We start from the raw sequence: 19,945 nt of genomic DNA, 5'->3' as shown, positions 1-19,945 counted from the left end.
AACGAAGCAGGGAAACTAAGAGGAGACCCAGTTGGTTTTAACATGTATCCAGCAACTGAGCAGAACACAAGAGGAGTAAAACATAAATCTATTTATGCACATCAATTCAAGTGGCAAAGCATCAACTTTGCCCAAATGACTGCCTCCAGAAAAAAACACCTAAATGAGAAGTACTTGGAGAAATGATCTGGAAGACAGGCCATAAGAAGGTAGGAAACCAGCAAGAATTTTAATATAAGTTTCCTTTCAAGTAGTAGTTTGCCACTGTGTTCTAAAGGAAAAAAATGTGAAAGTCACGGTTTAGCCTGAAGGACAAAAGAAGAAAGTTCCCTCACTCCAGCCTTAATTCTTTATCTGTAAAATGAGGTATATTCTCAACACTGAAATCCTATGATCTGTGACTCTAAGGCAATTCTAATAAGAGAAATCTAAATTGACTAATGAAGCAGAGATGTTGTCAGTCATATGCCTTCTACAACTTTCATTTAGCCTAGAAATATTTTCTGATTACCTGCTCTGTTGTTAAGTACTATCCTGGCTGCCAAATATGCAAGGGTATATAAATCCGAAGTATTTATATACTATATAATAGTTAATAGGCTAATGAGAAATATGTATGGAATATGTAAGTCATTGCAAGGTGATATGATTAGTGACCAGGTGCTAGAGAGCTATACAAAATATTGTGGAAGCCCAAAGGAAGGAGTAAATAATTCATTTTGGAGGGATCAGAGGCATCACAGAAATCCCATTTAAGTGGGTCCTGAAGAATAAGTAGAAGTTCATCTGGTGGAAATGTCTGGTGGACATTCTAGGATGTGCAAGGCAAGAAGATACAACAGAATGTGGTCACATTCAAAGAAGGACTTCAAAATGGCTGAAATATGGGATGCATGGTGGAAAAGACAAGAAAAAGATCCGGTAGGACAGACTAACAACAGATTGGAAAGGATTGGAAAGGATTTCAAATGCAATCCAAAGTAGTTTGGATTTTTATCCTCAGGGAGATAGAAAATTATTGAAGGAACTTAACCAAGGAAATAACATGATCAGAATTTCCCTAAGAAAAAATCTCCATGGCCTTAAGAATGAGTCTCCAGAAGGTGGTGTATATATTTATGCTCCTGTCATTCATATTTACGTATGCTTAACTGCCTTTTTCTTATCTTGTCCTTGGTGTTCTGCTGGACATGTGATGCTGACTGGTGCTGACCAGTTCCCTTCTACCTCCACATTCTTTCAGTCTCTGTTTTCAGTCTCTCCGACCACCACTGATAAATGCTGCTGGAAGAAGGTAAATGAACAGTGAGGGGGAGGAAAAGATGAAAGTATATGAATAATCACAAAAGAAATATCTGGGAGAAAGGAAAACGATGCTGTATGAATAAAAGCAACAATGCCGAAAGTGTATTGAGTACATACTATGTGCCATGTTCATTATTGATGTTTCTCAGGACCTCATTAAATCCCAACTCTGCAATGAAGCTACTGATTCATGCCTGTTTTCAGATGAGCTAAATGAAGCTTAGAGTAATTTGTTTATCATGCTAGTAAGTGCTAGAGAAGACTTGAACCAATTTTGTCTGAGTTTAAATCCCATGCTTTCAATTTTTACACTCTTTTCCCAGTGATATGACCTACTGAATACTGACTATGTGCCAAGAACTATGCTACCTGCTTTAGATGGTTTAAAGACCCACAATAACCTAAAGAAGAAAACTGAGGCTCTGGGATATTAAGTAACTTACCTTAGGTCACAAAACCAGCAAGAGGCAGCACCAGAGCTTTAAGTCTAGCCTGTCTGACTGTGCCTTTCCTATGACATTATGATGTATATATTCCCACCCCTTACTCCTTCCCCCCTCACTAAATCCCTCCCCTTTTCTACATTTCCAGAATCTACCTTTAAGGCTTAGCTAATATCTTATCACCTCCAGAAGACTTTCAGGAACATATCAGCCCACTGTTGCATTCCTATTGCAATGATTTGTACATCATTTACCTTGGTCAAGACAAATTTGTATTTGTCAGTTCCCTGTTCTTTTTATGCTCTATGTCCCCAGTCAGTCAACCCATGAAAGTGCCCAGTAGCAGCTTCCTCAGGCAGTTTGTAGCATCCAAATGTACCTTACATTACTTTCAACTAAGCCTCTAGAGGAGAAGAATCATGTCATACAATTTGTATTCTCCAAGATAACTGGCAGAGTCCTAAAAATATATTAGGGCTTAGTAATGTATTGATTGGCTCCAGCATACCTTAAAAATGGGACATTTTTTAAAATGGGAAGTTTTCAGTAATAATAACAACAGTAACAGCTAACACTATATATGTGTGTGTGTATATGTGTATATATATGTATATATAGATAGAGAGAGAGATACTCATAACAATCAATGATGTCATACTATGATTATGCCTGTTTTACAGAGGAAACTGAGGAACAAAAAAGTTAAATGACTTGTCCAAGGCCACACAGTTAATAAGTGGCAGTCAGGATCCAAACTCCTGCAGTTTCATTCCAGAGTCAGCATTCCCTTGTCTACATTACAATACTACCTGCATTCCATAGATGTTCTAAGATTAAACAACTCTCACACCTTAAAAAATTAAAAACTCACACATTACTACTGCTATAAACACTGTTTCAGAGGAGCTGTGGAAAGGAGAGTCTGTCTGTATTTAGTAGAAAACCTGAGCAGCAGATACAAAGCTACTGGGAAAACAAGAAGAAAAGAAAATTGAGAAGTATTTCTCTTTAAAAAAAAATAGAGTGTGCCATTTTCGCACAAAGTTTCTGTGATTTATAAAGCATCTGTACAAACTTCCTCTCATTAATACACCAAATTATATAGCATACCTCCAGAGTGAGCAACCATTGTTAGCAAAAACCCTGCAACTCTACACCAGAATCATGTAATCTTGATCCAGTGAAATGCAACCACCTCTGGACTGACACACAACAGCTGTTCAGAGTGTCAGAAAAATGGCCTGGTGAAGGTCCCAAGGAAAAATTGGAAAACAGAATGTTAATTTCCAAATCTTTTGAACTTGATTAAGCTGTTGGCAAAAGCAGGGAAAAAAATACAAGATATATTTCTACTTTAAAAGGGCAACAAGAAATTCTTGATGATTTAGAGATGATGAAAAGTAGAAGCAAGTGATGTAGGTTTGTGTATAATTCATAATTCACAATTTGTGAAACCCTTTACTGTGCAGTATTTCTTTTAATTCATATAATAACTTGGTATAATCAGTAATATTATCATCTCTACAAAATTGGCCTATACAAATAGGGCTCAGAAGATAATGTTCCACAGTTACTTAGCTAAGACGTGGTGAAGTGGGGCCTAAAATCCAGGTCCTCTAAAATAAAGCTCCTTTTTTGTATCATGTGATTTTCTCTTGAAGAAAATGGAAAGAAGAGCCTGACTCATTTTATAGAGAAAAAAAAGTACTAGTGTTTTCAAATAGACAATGACTAAAGTATAAGAATGACAGGTCTCATCTCTCTTTGCTCTTTGAAGGAACTGATACATCTCCCCCTTTCAATGTAAAATAAGAAGTAATGAGCAAAGGCCTTCCTGGTTGCTTTCCTTCTCCATGTTCCCCACCTTTACTCCTCCCTCCTAGGATCTGGACAGCGTACCAATCTCTGAAACACAGTACAACCACAGTGGTGTCACAGACACAGGAAAAAACAAGCACCATGACTCTCTTCAAGGAAACGCCAAAGGAAAAACCAAAGAAACTCTAGAAACCTGAAAACAAAGCAATTTTCTAACATAGCACAGCAAAGTTCTCCAGAGGAAATGAAACTATAAAATGATTATGCAAAAGCATTGTATGATGTGCTTGCTCTGTGTATGATGGGGAGTATAGGGAAGCTAATGGAAGAAAATTAAAAAGCAGGCAGATCTATCTAGAGTTTATTATGGCTGCAGAACTCTATGTCACAAAGTAAAGGCAACAGAGCTCAACGGGCAAATCTACCCTTTCTCAGAACTGAACATATAAAACTCTTTCAACGTTCATATGTAAGAAATGGTAAGTCAGACATTTTGCCGTAGAGGCAGCCACTGTGATAATGCCCACAGTGGATATCCCTGGGGACATCTCTAGTTGTAGACATGCCCATAAGCTTTGGCAGGTTGCCAGTCTAACATGTAGACACATGGTTCCAGATAAGGAAGGCTCTACTTAACCCAAGTATTATTTTTCTTACCATTCTTCTTTTATTAATTCATTCAATATAAATGTCATATGCCTCGCCCTGTTCTAGATTCTGGGGATAAAGCAGTGAATAAAATAAAACCCCTGCCCTCATGAAGCTTGCATTCTAAGTCCAAACTAAAATACATGCAAAAAATAAATAAATAAATAAACAAATAAATAAATTAATTAAAATAAAATAAAATACATGCAAGATTTCTTCCACTTCTGATATCGCATGGCTCCACTAATAGAGAAAAATCTTAAATTGCAAATGTCCCATGCAAAGGGATACTTTGAGCACCTACAGGTATCATGTTAGAGCCTCAGCATCCAGGATGCTTCATCCTCAGTAAAAGCTTTAAAGTGAATAGAGGCAATCACTACATCATTGATGGCAAAATGGAAACTCAAGATGATTAAATAAATTACCTATGATTACACAAATAGTAAGTGGCAGAGCTAAGAACTGTACCTTAACCTAATACTATCCTAGGCCCACTTAATAATTTTGATGAAACCAGTTCAGACTTTATTTTGAAGGACTATTCAGTTATTTAAAGTCAGTTTCCCAGCAGTGAGTCTCTGCCTCTTTGTTTACTTCTGCATTTATTCCCTGATAGTATGAAGGATTTGTTACATGTTTGTTTGTTTTAATTTCCACAAATACTCAGAAACTATACCTAGCATATAATGCTACTGGCACATTACCCAACCAATAATACTATAAGGAAATTTTATTTTCAAACCCAACGTTTTCCTTCTCTCCAGAATCTCCCTACTTCCGTTGGGCTAGAGAATCTTTAACGGCTTCTGGATAAAGATTCTGGCTAAAGACTCCAGCAGGAATTAGCTAAGCTCAGTACACAACAATAACCTTACCCCAATATTTTTCCCTGGAAAAAGCATCCAACAATCCACAATCCAGGGCTTACAGGATGAGCCCTTACCAGGTGGGTTTTTTCTAAAACTTAACTGGTTGACCCAAAGACTTGCATTTTCAGGGAAAGGAAAACTTTTTACCTGCTAGCCTAGCTAAGGGTAATTTTCTTTATTGCACCAACAAGTTGATCTACTCTGCAAGCACTTCTTCCTTAGGGAACTCAGAGATTGCACAGGAGCACTAAATTGCAAGCAACGAGACTTGAGCTCTTGTTCTAGTTCTGTCATTAATAAATTATTTTACATTAGGCAAAATCACTTATCCTCTCTGGGGTTACTATACTCATCTATAAAATAGGGAGAATAATACTTACCTTGATTGCCTCATAGGGTACTCAGAGGTAGAACACATGAACTAATGGTCATAATATCAATTTGAAAAATATAAAGCACCACACAAATGTAGGGTAGCACAATTAATTATTAGTATTATTACTCAGGATTACTGTGTATTTCAGAGGCTAGAAAACTGTTTGTAAAATCAGTTAGAAAGCGGCAGGAGCAATGTGACATGGCAAGAAGACCAAAGCTTGAGAGTCAACCTGAGGTAGAAACCCAGACTTAGCATGATCTTGGCAAGTTCTTTAAATTCTTAAACAAACTTAAAGTTACCTCCTCTGAAAATGTGTACAGTATACTGTAAAACTTCTATGAAGAATATCTAACAAATACTTACATATATATACCTGAAAGCATCTTGCTCATATGGTATAAAATGGTATCGTTACTATGAATTTCCTCTTCTACAAAGCTTAGAGTGTCAGGGTTTTATCTAGCATTCATACCATGTGAACAGCTGAAACATCTGTAATAACAAGCACTTGAAGCTGATTTTAAAAGAAAAAATCACCACCACCAGCAACAACAGCATCCCTGATCAACATATTAAAGCAAAAAATTTAGATGGTAGTTAACCCAGCATATTAGCAATTGGGCCAGGGTTTAGGAACCAGTCGTATCAATGGGTATTTTTTCAGTCACTCAGACAAACTGTTGTGCTTATTTCAAATCCACTGCACTGAGGCTCTCTTTGTGATTGTGGATTGTTGGATTATTGCCTGCATTTCTGTCTTCTATGAAAACGCCAAATGTATAGAAATTTCAGTCACCGGATTAAACGTTCATCTTGACAATATATTATGCTGTTTGGTGTCATGCTGACATCCTATTGATGATGTTCATGACTTTATATGCTTTATTTTGTTCTTTGGTTTCAGCAAAAAGAAAACCAAAAAGCCCTTAGACTAATGAATTCAGATTCTTTTCAGACACAGTGCTGCTTCTCTTCCCTGAGATCAGGAAAGGGATATATTTCTGGTTGCAGACATATGTGGTACAGACATGAGATCACAGCTTTAAGCTTAATAGAAGAACATAACAATCTACTCACTGTTTACACTTTAGCCCAAAGGGCAGCTGGAAATCACAACCAACCATATGCAGTGCCGAACAAGTGGTCATGACTTTATTAATAAAGCCAAGCATTAACGAATAAGATTCTGGGAATGGTACAGTGAGGGGCAGGAGTGTCTTACCATAGGCCCCTCTAAGTACTAGGCAGAGGGCCCAGGCTATTGTTGAAAATGTCCTTTGGGATTAGACTGCTCTCTCTGCCAGGATTTCATTTGCCATCTTTCATATTTCCCAGTTCTCCCATACAGTGTTTAATCAGCTGCTGGGGACTGGTTAGAAAGGACTCCTATTCTTCTTACATCCTGACATCCTAAAAAGGGAATGAATTACAGAATTATCTACAACAATTAAATTAAATCACACAAACAGAATGCTTTTTATACTATGAAGAACTATTTCAAGTAGAAAAAGACACAAGTGATATCTCATTTAATCCTTCCAAGTCTATGATAGGTATAATAATATTAGCCCCAGTTTATTGATGAGAAACTGATTAAGAATACTGCAAGTAAACTGGGGAACAAAGCTTTATACCTAGGTCTAAATCCCACACTTTTGCTATTCAACAGCTGTCACAGAGAACAAATTAATTGATAATCCATGGCTATTTTCTTTCTGCATTGAGATGTATACAAATTTACTAGGCAAATGTAGTACTCAAACTTAAACATTGAAGTATTTCTTATGCAAATCAGTGTCACAATTTACAAGTCTATCTAGTTCTTTTATTTCTTTTCTGTACCTAACAAAGTCAGGTACCAAATTTGTAACCCAAATACAAAAATCATAGGACAAGTGTCAGAGCATAAAACCATTAAAGAACCTTCAAGCTTTTATCAAGGTGAGTTGGCTCTACTGGGGCAACAAACATTAATAATGAATAACTCCTGTGAATATGCCTGCTGATATACATGGTGCAGAAGTCAGAAGTTTGAGGCAACAACTAGTTCATCCAAGTAAAGTTTATTCAAGTGTAATTAAAAAAAAGGGGGGGGGGCAATCTGAATCTCAGTCCACTTCCTCAGACTAGATTTAAGGTATATAACTTGGATTTTGCTGAAACATATTTTGCTTTTAAGTGTGTTCTGATTTTGGTTTTGCTTTGTTGCTGAAACAGGAGTAAAATTCTTACTTTGAAGTACTTTGTATTATCTTTTTTATTGAAATTATCACTGTCAGGCTAATTATACATTCAGTTTTCCACTGGGCCCAGCATGAGAACGATATTCAGGAAAATAAGAACAGAGGAAAGAACAATGTTCTAAATGTCCTTTCCCCTCACATCAAACCAGATTCATGATAGGCAAAGAGAGAGCTTAGTCTCTACTGAGATCCCTGATGATGCCACTGGGAGCCCAAGCCATTCACACAGTTATTGTACAGAATGCAACCACATTTTCTCCCTTGGGGCCTTTAAAGAAAAGGACTGGCTCCCAACCACAGATAGTAATATGTAACCACAGCACAAGGCAAGAGTTAGAGAATGACCCAGTGAAGAATGGGGTTTTTCTCCAATAATTATCCCAAACAACTACAAATCACCTTGACATATAGCTTTCAATCTTACCCTTCACTTAGACACATTACCAAATGAAAATGAGAGATTAACAAATGCTAGGAGCTTATAATAAAAGCGTGAATGGGAAAGTAATAATAGTCAATATTTCCAATTAAACACTAGTATTAGCATAGAGAGAAATTGTTGTCTAGTACTTCAAGATAATATACATACACAAACATAAAGCCTATGGACATCATAAAAGTAACTTTCCTAGGAAGTATTAAAGTGTCTATTGGAAACAAAATAATCCTTAATTAATTAGTATTTCTATTATGATTCTACAAATTATAATAGGCAACAGAGATATAGCAAAAAGAGTACTGAGCATTAAATAATCACTAAAAACTATAAATCTTATTTTCTGCAATATCTAAGTTCTTTGAAAGTTTATATAAAAAGTGAACAGATGTCTTTTCAACAAATGATACTAAGAAAACTGGATATCTTCAAAACAAGGGATTTGAACCCTTACTTTACCCTATTCATAAAAAAATTAACTCAAAATGGATCAAAGACCTAAACTTAAAAGCTAAAACTATAAAATCCTTAGAAGACACAGGGGAAATCTTTAGGACATTGGATTTGTAATGATTTCTTGAATGTTCTGCAAAACCACAGGCAACAAGAGAAAAATAGATAAGTTGGACTTTGTCAAATTAAAAAACTTATGTGCATCAAAGGACACTATCGAGTCAGGGAAAAAACAACCCACAGAATGGGAGAAAACTTTTTCTGATAAGGGATTAATATCAAGAATATACAGAAAACTGCTACCACTCAACAAATAACTCAATTCAAAAATAGGCAAAGGATTTAAGGAGACACTTCTCCAAACATCTACAGATGACCCATAAATGTATGGAAAGATGTTCAATATCATCAGTCACAAGGCAAATGCAAATCAAAACCACAATAAGACAAAACACTACACCCATTAGGATGGCTATTATCAAAAAATGGAAAATAACATTTTTCTCACCTACTACTAACTCCCTTACCTTCTTCAACAAGTCTTTGCTCAAATGTCATGTTCTCTATGAGTTCTATTCTGATTATCCTATTTAAAATTGCTTCCTTGCACTATCAATTTGCCTTATCCTACTCTATATATTTTTCTTTTTCTATAGTACTTATAAACTTCTAATATACTATATAATTTACTTACTTATGCTTATTGTTATCTGTCTCTCCCTTCTATAATATAAGCTCCATAAGAACTAAAATTATTTGTGGCATTCGCTAATATATTTTAAGTGCAAGAATAGTACCTGGCATATGATAAATGCAATAAACATTTGCTGAATGAATAAATTAATCTCTTACATGGAGACAGAAAATAGCTTAGAAGTTTTGAAAACCTAATTATTCTTATAATTAATCAGTTTTAATCCCCTTCAACACCAAATATTACATATATCACACCAAATAACCAAAGTACTATGGCTTACAATGGAAACTGTTCCCCTTAACATTTCAGTGGAATGAGGTCTTAAAATTTTATTCATATCAACATTCACAGTACTGTGCCAGTTATTTACTTATTGTCTTTTGACTCTCACATCACCCTTCAATTCTCTGCTCTGTGATTCTGGGGCACTATATTTCCCAGGCTCTCTTGCCAGCTGGCTTCCTATTCGATTCTGCCAATGAGAGGGACTAGTGGGAAATTAGAAGGTAGGAGGAGGAGAAAAGAGACTTCCTTTTTCTAGCTCCTGTCAGCATCGCTCCAACAGCAAAATACACTTATGGCTGCACCATTTTACATTCCCACCAGCAATGGCTTCTTTTAGCACTCCCAATGCCAGCTGCCTCAGAGATACCAGCTGGCCACACTCTCTCCACGATTAGAGCATAAGCCATGCCATGTTTCCCTCCATGATCTGAGCACAAGTCTCACAGCATACCCTCTCCCCACAAGTCAAAGCCCCAGTAGTAAGATTTTCCAAGTTCCAAAGTCCAAGGAACCCAATTTCCTCCATTTTGTTCCTCTACTCCTATGGCTGGAAACTACTCCCTACAGTTATTAATCTGGGTTATCTCATCTTCTTTTTTTTTTTTTTTCTTTTTCAGCCTTCTAATTCCTGTGTAACAAATTCCCTCAATTAAATCCCACCTATCTGAATTCTTTTTCATGGTTTTATTCTCCTGACTAGATGTGACTGTACTTGGTACAGAATAAAACTGCAGGCAGACCAAAAGATTAATGAAAGAATAAATTTCTATTTTCATCACTTAGAATTAAACATAATACAAATATTTTCCATACTAACTTTTTTTAAAATGTAAGATTACCTTTATTAGTATCTAAACCTTAGGTTGAGCTACTGGCTCATGAGTTTTCTATCTTTTTTTAAATTTTTAATTTCAATATGGTTAATATGCAGTGTTACATTAGTTTCAGGTGTACAATGTAGTGATTCAACAATTCCATACATCATCCGGTCCATACTATCTTAACCAAAGAATGCAAAAAAGAGTGTTTCAAATAGAACAAATAACAGATTGAGATCTATAAGGTACTATGCTCATATTTATATACTCTCATAGTGGTAAATTTTTATCTCCTCTCTCTGGCCTATTCTACATGTCTATTTGAATATATAATATGCATGCCAAATTTAACACATCCAAAACTGAGCTCCTGATATTTCCTCAAACCTGTTCCTTCCAAAGGCTTTCCCATTTGATTTACTGGCAACTCTATATCCTTATAGCTTCTCAGGTCAGAATCCTGGAGTCATCTTTAATTCCTTTCTTTCTTTCATCCTCCAAATCTAATCTGTTAGAAAATCCTGTTAGTTCTTATTCCAAATACATTCAGATTATAACTACTTCTGACCACCTCCATTGCTACTCCAAGCCACCAATAACTCTAATCTGGATTATTACAAGAGAGTTTTTTTTTTTTTTACAAGAGAGTTTTAAGTGGTCACTCTGCTTCCACTCTTTTGCACCTCCACAATATATTCCCAGCAACAAAGTGATCCTTTTAAAACTTAAGTCAGCTCATATCACTCCTCTACACAAAATGTTCCAATCATTGCTCAACTCACAGTTTATAAAAGCCAAAATCCTCACATGATCTGAGTTCCTATGTGATCAGGTTTCTGTTACCTTTATGACTTTATCGCCTATTATTTCCTCCTCACTCACTTGTCTCCAGCCATTCTGGTCTCATCTCTGTTCCTTGAATATCCTGGCTCATTTCCATCTTAGAGCCTTTTGCCTTGGTCTCTCCCTCTGCCTGGACCACTCCTCTTCACATATCTGCATGGTTCCTTTGCTGTTATTTCAAGTGTTTGAACAACATTATCTTCTCAAAGACATATTCCCTGACCATTCTATTTAGACTGCACACATCTCCAACACTGGGCGTTCCCTATTCTCTTTATTTTTCTCCATAGCATTTATCCTCTAACTTACATAATTTACTTTTTTAATATTGTCTTTCTCCCTCCACTAGAATGTAAGCTCCTTAAATTTCTGTTTTGACAGGAATTTATGTTTTGTTCATTGCTCTATCTTCAATGTCCCCAGGGCCACAGGGTGCCTGGCACATAGTAAGCGCTCAGTAAACATTTGTTGAATGATCCAAACTCCAAAGCACCGAAGATTGAACAAATATAAAACATGCATGGAGGAAACCTCTTGCACCGTTGGTGGGAATGCAAACTGGTACAGCCACTCTGGAAAACAGTGTGGAGATTCCTCAAGAAGTTAAAAATAGAGCTACCCTACAACCCAGCAATTGCACTAATTGGTATTTACCCCAAAGATATAGATATAATCAAACAATGGGACACCTGCACCCCAAAGTTCATAGCAGCAATGTCCACAGAGCAAACTTGTGGAAGGAGCTGAGATATCCTTTGACAGATGAATGGATAAAGATGTGGTGTGTGTGTGTGTGTGTATATATATATATATATATATATATATATATATATATATATATAATGGTATATTACTCAGCCATCAGAAAAGACGAATACCCACCATTTGCTTCAATGTGGATGGAACTAGAGGTTATCATTCTGAGTGAAATAAGTCAATCAGAGAAGGACAATCATCATCTGATTTCACTCATACATGGGATATAAGAAATAATGAAAGGGATTATAAGGGAAAGAAGGGCAATTGAGGGGAAACACTAGAGAGGAAGACAAACCATGAGAGACTCCTAACTCTGGGAAACAAACAAAGGGTTGTGGAAGGGAGGTGGGTGAGGGGATGGGGTAGCTGGGTGATGGGCACTGAGGAGGGTACTTGATGGGATGAGCACTGGGTGTTATATTATATGTTGGCAAATTGAAGTTAAATTTTTAAAAAATGGTATGCTCAAAAAAAAAAATAAACATGCATGGAATTACAATGTGACATATACATGCATATATGACCTGAACTATATTTTGAAGAATAAAACTCTATTATAAATTCCAATATTGGGATCCCTGGGTGGCGCAGCAGTTTGGCACCTGCCTTTAGCCCAGGGCACGATCCTGGAGACCCGGGATCGAATCCCACGTCAGGCTCCCGGTGTATGGAGCCTGCTTCTCCCTCTGCCTATGTCTCTGCCTCTCTCTCTCTCTCTCTGTGTGTGTGACAATCATAAATAAATAAAAATTAAAAAAAAATAAACTCCAATACTATAGTGAGTACTATACCAAGATTATTTATTCTTTTCCATCAAAATCTCAAAATAAATTTATAATCCTACTAAATAATATACAGAGGCTCCCTAGTACAGTGTTTAAGACTCATTTCGCCTGGCTTACATTATTACTTCAACATCTAGTAGTTCTGTGACACTGGGCAAGTTACTCAACCTCTGTACCTTATTGTCATAAAATAGTAACAATAAAAATAATAAAACCTAGCTCATAGAAATTAGGTAAAGGGTTACATTATGTAATGTATTTGAAGCATTTTAACACAGTATGTGGCCTATAGATAATACTCAGTATATTTTAGCTATCATCATATAAGGCATATATGATGCCGTTTGTTGAAACGGAAGTAAGTACTCTAAAATTCAACATTTTTTTATTGCTTGAATTTGTTTATACTGCAAGCTTACTCAAAGCAAGAGTCATATTTTAGACTTCTTTTATATCTGACATACCACTGAATATATTAATTCAATAAATGATTTATCAATTGATTATACCACACATACACACGCGCACACACACACACACACACACATAATCAAATCTAAAAATATAGGTTACAAAAGCCAAGTTAGTCAAAATTATCCAGATAAGTACAACAGGAAGAGCAAGTTCATCAGTTCTATCTCTTCATCTTATCACATTAAACATGTGATACTAAAGTATACTGAAGACTGTTTAGTAAATATACTATAGGCTTTTTTTAATAAATTTATTTTTTATTGGTGTTCAATTTACCAACATACAGAATAACACCCAGTGCTCATCCCATCAAGTGCCCCCCTCAGTGCCCATCACCCATTCACCCCCACCCCCCACCCACCTCCCCTTCCACCACCCCTAGTTCGTTTCCCAGAGTTAGGAGTCTTTATGTTCTGTCTCCCTTTCTGATATTTCCCACACATTTCTTTTCCCTTCCCTTATATTCCCTTTCACTATTATTTATATTCCCCAAATGAATGAGAATATATAATGTTTGTCCTTCTCCGATTGACTTACTTCACTCAGCTACTATAGGCTTTTTTAATGTCAATAGATATGCATAGATTTTCTAGCAGAAAAGAAATAATGATGTGACAGATGCTAACTAAACTTTTGGGGTAACGTTTCACAATATAAGTAAGTCAAATCATTATGTTGTACACCTTAACTTATACAGTGCTGCATGTCAATTACATATCAATAAAACTGGGGGGAGGGGATCCTGGGGTGGCTAAGCGGTTTAGTGCCTGCCTTTGGCCGAGGGCGTGATCCTGGAGACCCCAGATCAAGTCCCACATCAGGCTCCTCGCATGGAGCCTGCTTCTCCCTCTGCCTGTGTCTCTGCCTGCCTCTCTCTCTCTCTTTCTCTGTCTTTCATGAATGAATAAATAAAAAAATCTTAAAAAAAAACTGGGGGGGGGAGAAATAATGATAAATTAACAGCATAGAAAAAAAGGATAAAAGGAAGGGAAAATGGAGATAGATGGCAGGCTTTATTTTTTTTATTTATTTTTTATATATAAATTTATTTTTTATTGGTGTTCAATTTGCCAACATATAGAATAACACCCAGTGCTCATCCCATCAAGTGTCCCACTCAGAGCCCGTCACCCAGTCACCCCTACCTCCCCGCCCCCCTACCTTTCTACCACCCCTAGTTTGTTTCCCAGAGTTAGGAGTCTCTCATGTTTGTCTCCCTTTCTGATATTTCCCACTCATTTATTCTCCTTTCCCCTTTATTCCTTTTCACTATTTTTTATATTCCCCAAATGAATGAGACCATATAATGTTTGTCCTTCTCCGATTGACTTATTTCACTCAGCATAATACCCTCCAGTTCCATCCATGTCGAAGCAAATGCTGGGTATTTGTCATTTCTAATGGCTGAGTAATATTAGATGGCAGGCTTTAAATTGAAGAGCCAATCAATCAAGGCTGTGGCAGTCATAAGAAAGAACATTGTACTAACAAAGACAGGTTGGAAACTAAGAGTGGGACTTTGCTGGAAAGGCTACTTCTTCAAAAGATCACTCAAAGATAAGCCCAGTTGAGTAAGGGCAATAACTGACTCCAAAATGAAGTTGCAGTTAACCATTGGTCATGAGAAGCTGAAAGACTTTCACATAAGGAGAATTACAGAAAAATTAAAATAAAAGCAAAGTAACAGAAAATAAAATCATCATTAACCATCTTTGAAATGTTAACAACACTAGTATATATTAGTAACTTTGACAACGTGGGCTGGACTCCTGGGTAGAATCACTAGAATGGAAAGATCCTTAATAAAAAAAAATAATAATTAAGGTTCAGATATAGAAATATGTTTTAATTTACTACAAACACCTATCCATCACTTTGATGACATTTCATTATTTCTTTTCTGATGCTATAAAAGCCCATATTAGTTAATACAAGTTATGTTCAGAACTTGCTGTAGCCATATAACACAATCACTTTTTAACTTTTTACAAATGTAATGTCATAATGTATGGATGTATTTAGCAAGAACAATGACAGAGGTAAATGGCACTATGCAGAGTATTATTCACAATAATGTGTTAGGATGTGAATATGCACCTCTATGAGCACCAGTGCAACAAAAAGAAATCCAATCTCATCATCAACCTATATTTATGACCTAAACTATTTGAACATTACATCTCTAACATGTTTTCATCATTCAGAAATAGAATAACAACTACAAAGGACAGCTCACAATGTGAAATTGTACATTTCTACAAAATGTAAAAAAGAATAAATTCTAGACACATGTCCAAAACAGAGATGTGTCAGTAGTCAATCCAAGCTTAATGGGCTCTTCAATTTCTGTACCACTCTTTGAACTCTCTGCCTTTAATTCTCTCCCCCTGGGGCACCTGGGTGGCTCAGTTGGTTAAGTGCCTCCCTTCAGCTCCAGGGTTTTGAGATGGAGCCCCACATTGGGCTCCTTGCTCAGCAGGAATTCTGTTTCTCCCTCTTCCTCCCTCTGCCCCTAAGGCTGTTCTTGCGTGTTCTCCCCTCCCCCTTTCTCTCTCTTTCTCTTGAATAAATAAAATCTTAAACAAAACAAAACAAAACAAAACACTTCACACTCCTTTCATATTATGTTCTTTTCTTTGGGTCCACCTTCCTTCTTTGGGTTACTCTTTCACTACCAAATAAACTTAGTCTCCTATTCTATTAGTTCTTGTTATCTACATATGCCCCTACTGCTCTGGAAATAGTGGAGCTTGCAAGTAAATGATGTGGCATCACTACTGAGAATTTAATTGGTTTCCATAATTTTCAGAGGTACAATTATATCCAGGAATTACCCAATTTTTATTGCAATAGTTTATGGCTTTATGGTTTATATAAGCTCAACTCTGTAATCTTCAAAAATGAAAGTAAATAACAAAGAAGTTAAATAAATATATATGTATATATATCATATATCCTGTGCATTATTAAATAACCATGAAAAAAGGGAGAACAAGAGAGAGGGAAAAGCCCTTGGTTATTTAATAAGGCAGAAAATGGGAAATAAGTCTTTTAAAGCACTATACAGAAAAAAAATGGTATCATCTCATAATATTACACTGTACCACAATTACTTAAATCATAAAGCTAAATCTTTCTTTCTCTGAGCTCCCTATATGCCTGCTACAGTCTGAATGTTTGTATCTCCCCTAAATTCATATGTTGAAATCGTAACCCCCAAAGGTGAAGATATTAGTAGGTGGGACTGTTAGGAGTTGATTAGGTCATGAGAATAGAGCCTCCATGAATGTGATTAGTGCTCTTAGGAAAGAGATCCCACAGAACTTCCCAGTCCCTTCTGTCATACAAGAAGTCTGACCCAGAAGAGAGTCCTCATCCAGCCCATGCTGTCACATATCAGACTTATATCCTCCAGAACTGTGAGAAATAAATTTTTATTGTTTATAAGCTACTCAATCTGTGGTCATTGGTATAGCAGCCCAAATGGACTAAGGCAATGCCTCTTCATCATTTAGAACATCCTAAATTCTATATGTACATATCTGGGAACTACTGCTTATAAAATATGGGAAGTCCAAAAACGTCTACCAAAATAATCAGAAAACCTGCAAAAGTTATTCATAATATTTCCCACTGTCAGGAACTCAAAATTTTTTCAGTTCATTAGAATCTCTACTAATTACAACATATAGGTATTCTGAGGTATACTATCACTAATTCATAGGTTTGTAGATTTGTTTCCAAACCCTCTACATTCTTAATGGTTATTCAGATAGAATGATGGCAATGCATCTCAAACTAATTCTAAAAATTAACTTTTTCAGAAATACAAATGACATTTCAAATATCACATGACATGTATTTTTATTTTTTATTTTTTAATTTATTTTTTATTGGTGTTCAATTTACTAACATACAGAATAACCCCCAGTGCCCGTCACCCATTCACTCCCACCCCCCACCCTCCTCCCCTTCTACCACCCCTAGTTCGTTTCCCAGAGTTAGGAGTCTTTACGTTCTGTCTCCCTTTCTGATATTTCCCACACATTTCTTCTCCCTTCCCTTATATTCCCTTTCACTATTATTTATATTTCCCAAATGAATGAGAACATATAATGTTTGTCCTTCTCCGATTGACTGACATGTATTTTTAAAACAAAAAATAATAATTTACTATTAGTGTATTTACCATTTTTTCCTACCTAGCACTTTTAAGAACTTGTTTCCCAACCCCTGCTTAAATGTGCCATAATAGGACCCATGTGTTTTATTTTTTTAATATTTTTTTAAATTTTTATTTATTTATGATAGTCACAGAGAGAGAAAGAGAGAGGCAGAGACACAGGCAGAGGGAGAAGCAGGCTCCATGCACCGGGAGCCCGATGTGGGATTCGATCTCGGGTCTCCAGGATCGCGCCCTGGGCCAAAGGCAGACGCCAAACCACTGCGCCACCCAGGGATCCCCGGACCCATGTGTTTTAAATTAAAGTTGAAAAAACAAGTGATGAGGGGCTGGGCTTTTGTTTTTTGGGGTTTTGTTTTGTTTTGTTTCATAATGTAGTAAGCAAAAACAAACTGATATAGCAAAAGAATTTTGCCCCTGTCACAAATTCATTCATTTTATGCTGTTCTTGGCCAATGCCATATCCTCTGTAAAATCCAAGAAATAGTAGAGTAAAATTGATTTTGAAAACCAAATACCTAAAAAGAAATGACCAGATTCATTGTTATTTATTTTATATTCATTTTCTCTACCTTTTTCCCTCTCCGTCCCCGTCTTTCTCTCATTTTCTACACCTCTCCCCTATTCTCTTGGTTTCTGTAATTATTGAAGCTTTCCTGTTTTATATCATTGTTTTAGGAAAAGGGGATAACCATGGTCAAAAATCACGGATAAAAGAATGACAGTGAAACTTAATGCTACACTATGCCTATTAGCAACTTTTAACAATAGAACTTGGAAATAAAAGGTCATCTAACCAAAAAATGACTACCACCATTAGATCTTACATGAGAAAATAGGTATGATTTCATCAACTTAAATAAAAAAGAAATATCAAAAGTTCAGTATCATTAACAAATACTTAAAGCTTTTTGAAACTTTACTGGTCCATACCAATTATTTTTTTCAGCCTACTCATTCACACAGAAGTTCTATACATTATAAAATAGGGTAATGACATCTTCTACTCATCAAATCTAATGTCTCCAGCTAAGATCAGATACTTCGCATCACTGAACCAGTGTTATGACTGAAGGAAGATGAGGCCTAAAGAGTTTAAACAACTTGCTGAAACAAGTGCCTACTTACTAATTAGAGGCTGAGAGAGCTGGGCCTAGAACGAGTTCTCCAAACTCCAAAGTACCAAAGATGATTTGGGACTAGAATTCAGATCTCTAAACAACAAAGCAATAAATAATATACAAGAAGGACAGAAGAAATGGTCTGGTCCTAAAGAACTCACTAAAAATCTCTAGCAACATTCCCTAAATGATAAATGATCATAGTAATGGAGGCAATTGCAGATCTAATGCAAACAGGATTTTTAAAAAACAATTTGGTTGCTCTCAAGTCATTTATGCATAGTTCTAGCATATATCATGTGTTTTTTTTTTCTTCCTGCTAGATCTATACTTTCTGAATTAGATTGATTTGAGGTTAATATTAAAATAAACTAAAATTCCAAATAATTCGTAAGGAGTGAGAGTAGAGATGAGAGTGGGAATAGGAAAAGAAAGACAAGCTGGCTGTCAGGGAAGAGTCATTTTAGGATTAGAAAATTGTTGTACTTAATGCTCAAGCATAATCCATGCATGTTTAAAAAAAATTTGCTATAAGTGGAATTTTTCACCCACTTCCTCTACATTCTTGTCCTTTACTGGCTAAAACCTCATTTCAAAAGATGGGTACTGGAAATATGGGAAAACATAAGGAAATTGGATTTTTAAATCACAGTACTCTTGCTAAAGGTAAGAGTTCCACATGATCTCTATAAGGTGAAAGTGAAAAAAAGGAAAGAAGAATTCTTCACGGTCATCATTGAAACCCATGACTACATGTACCATAAGCTCAGCCTAGAGCAACTTAAATCTCCCCAGGCAACTACTGAAAATGGGGAAAGCCTACTGTACTACTGACGGAACATTTCAGACTCCAGACCTGACAATTGTATTTCTTGAACACTGACTAAACCCAAACAGAAAGAAAAAGAAAATGAATAGGAACAGGAAGGGTGAAAGGAGGGGGAGGGGAAGGAGGGTGGGGAGAGAGGAGATGAAAGATGAAGAGATTAGGAAGAAGAAAAGGAAAGGGTGGAAAAATAAGTATTAAGGGGTACTATTCTTCAGCACACTAAAATCTCTTAAAACAATCTCAAAAAAAATTTTTAGACCCTTTTATACAAAAAAAGTCAAGTTGTTAGTTACAGAGATATTGAAGATATTGGTTGTTATTTGCTTTTAGGAAAATAGGATTTCACTTTTTTTTTTTTAATTTTTTTTTTTTTTTTTTTTTTTATTTATGATAGTCACAGAGAGAGAGAGAGAGCGGCAGAGACACAGGCAGAGGGAGAAGCAGGCTCCATGCACCGGGAGCCCGATGTGGGATTCGATCCCGGGTCTCCAGGATCGCGCCCTGGGCCAAAGGCAGGCGCCAAACCGCTGCGCCACCCAGGGATCCCAGGATTT

General features: G+C 36.3%; 1 protein-coding gene across 23 annotated transcripts in view; it reads right to left on the bottom strand.

The window, feature by feature from the left end:
- The window catches only part of SOX6 (SRY-box transcription factor 6), a 633,064-nt gene that overhangs the window by 367,572 nt on the left and 245,547 nt on the right, over window positions 1-19,945 (bottom strand). The window contains exon 1 of one of the 23 annotated variants that reach the window (XM_072793953.1): window positions 6,688-6,825. The exons of the other annotated variants lie outside the window; for them this stretch is intronic. The gene's annotated coding sequence lies outside the window, so the exon portion shown is untranslated. Of the gene's footprint in view, window positions 1-6,687; window positions 6,826-19,945 lie in introns of those variants that run through there. 23 annotated transcript variants of the gene reach the window in all.

Source organism: Canis lupus, chromosome 23, assembly GCF_048164855.1.
Source record: "Canis lupus baileyi chromosome 23, mCanLup2.hap1, whole genome shotgun sequence".
NCBI lineage: Eukaryota > Metazoa > Chordata > Mammalia > Carnivora > Canidae > Canis > Canis lupus.
Note: the sequence above shows the minus strand (reverse complement) of the source record. Positions and strands in the feature narration are given on the sequence as shown.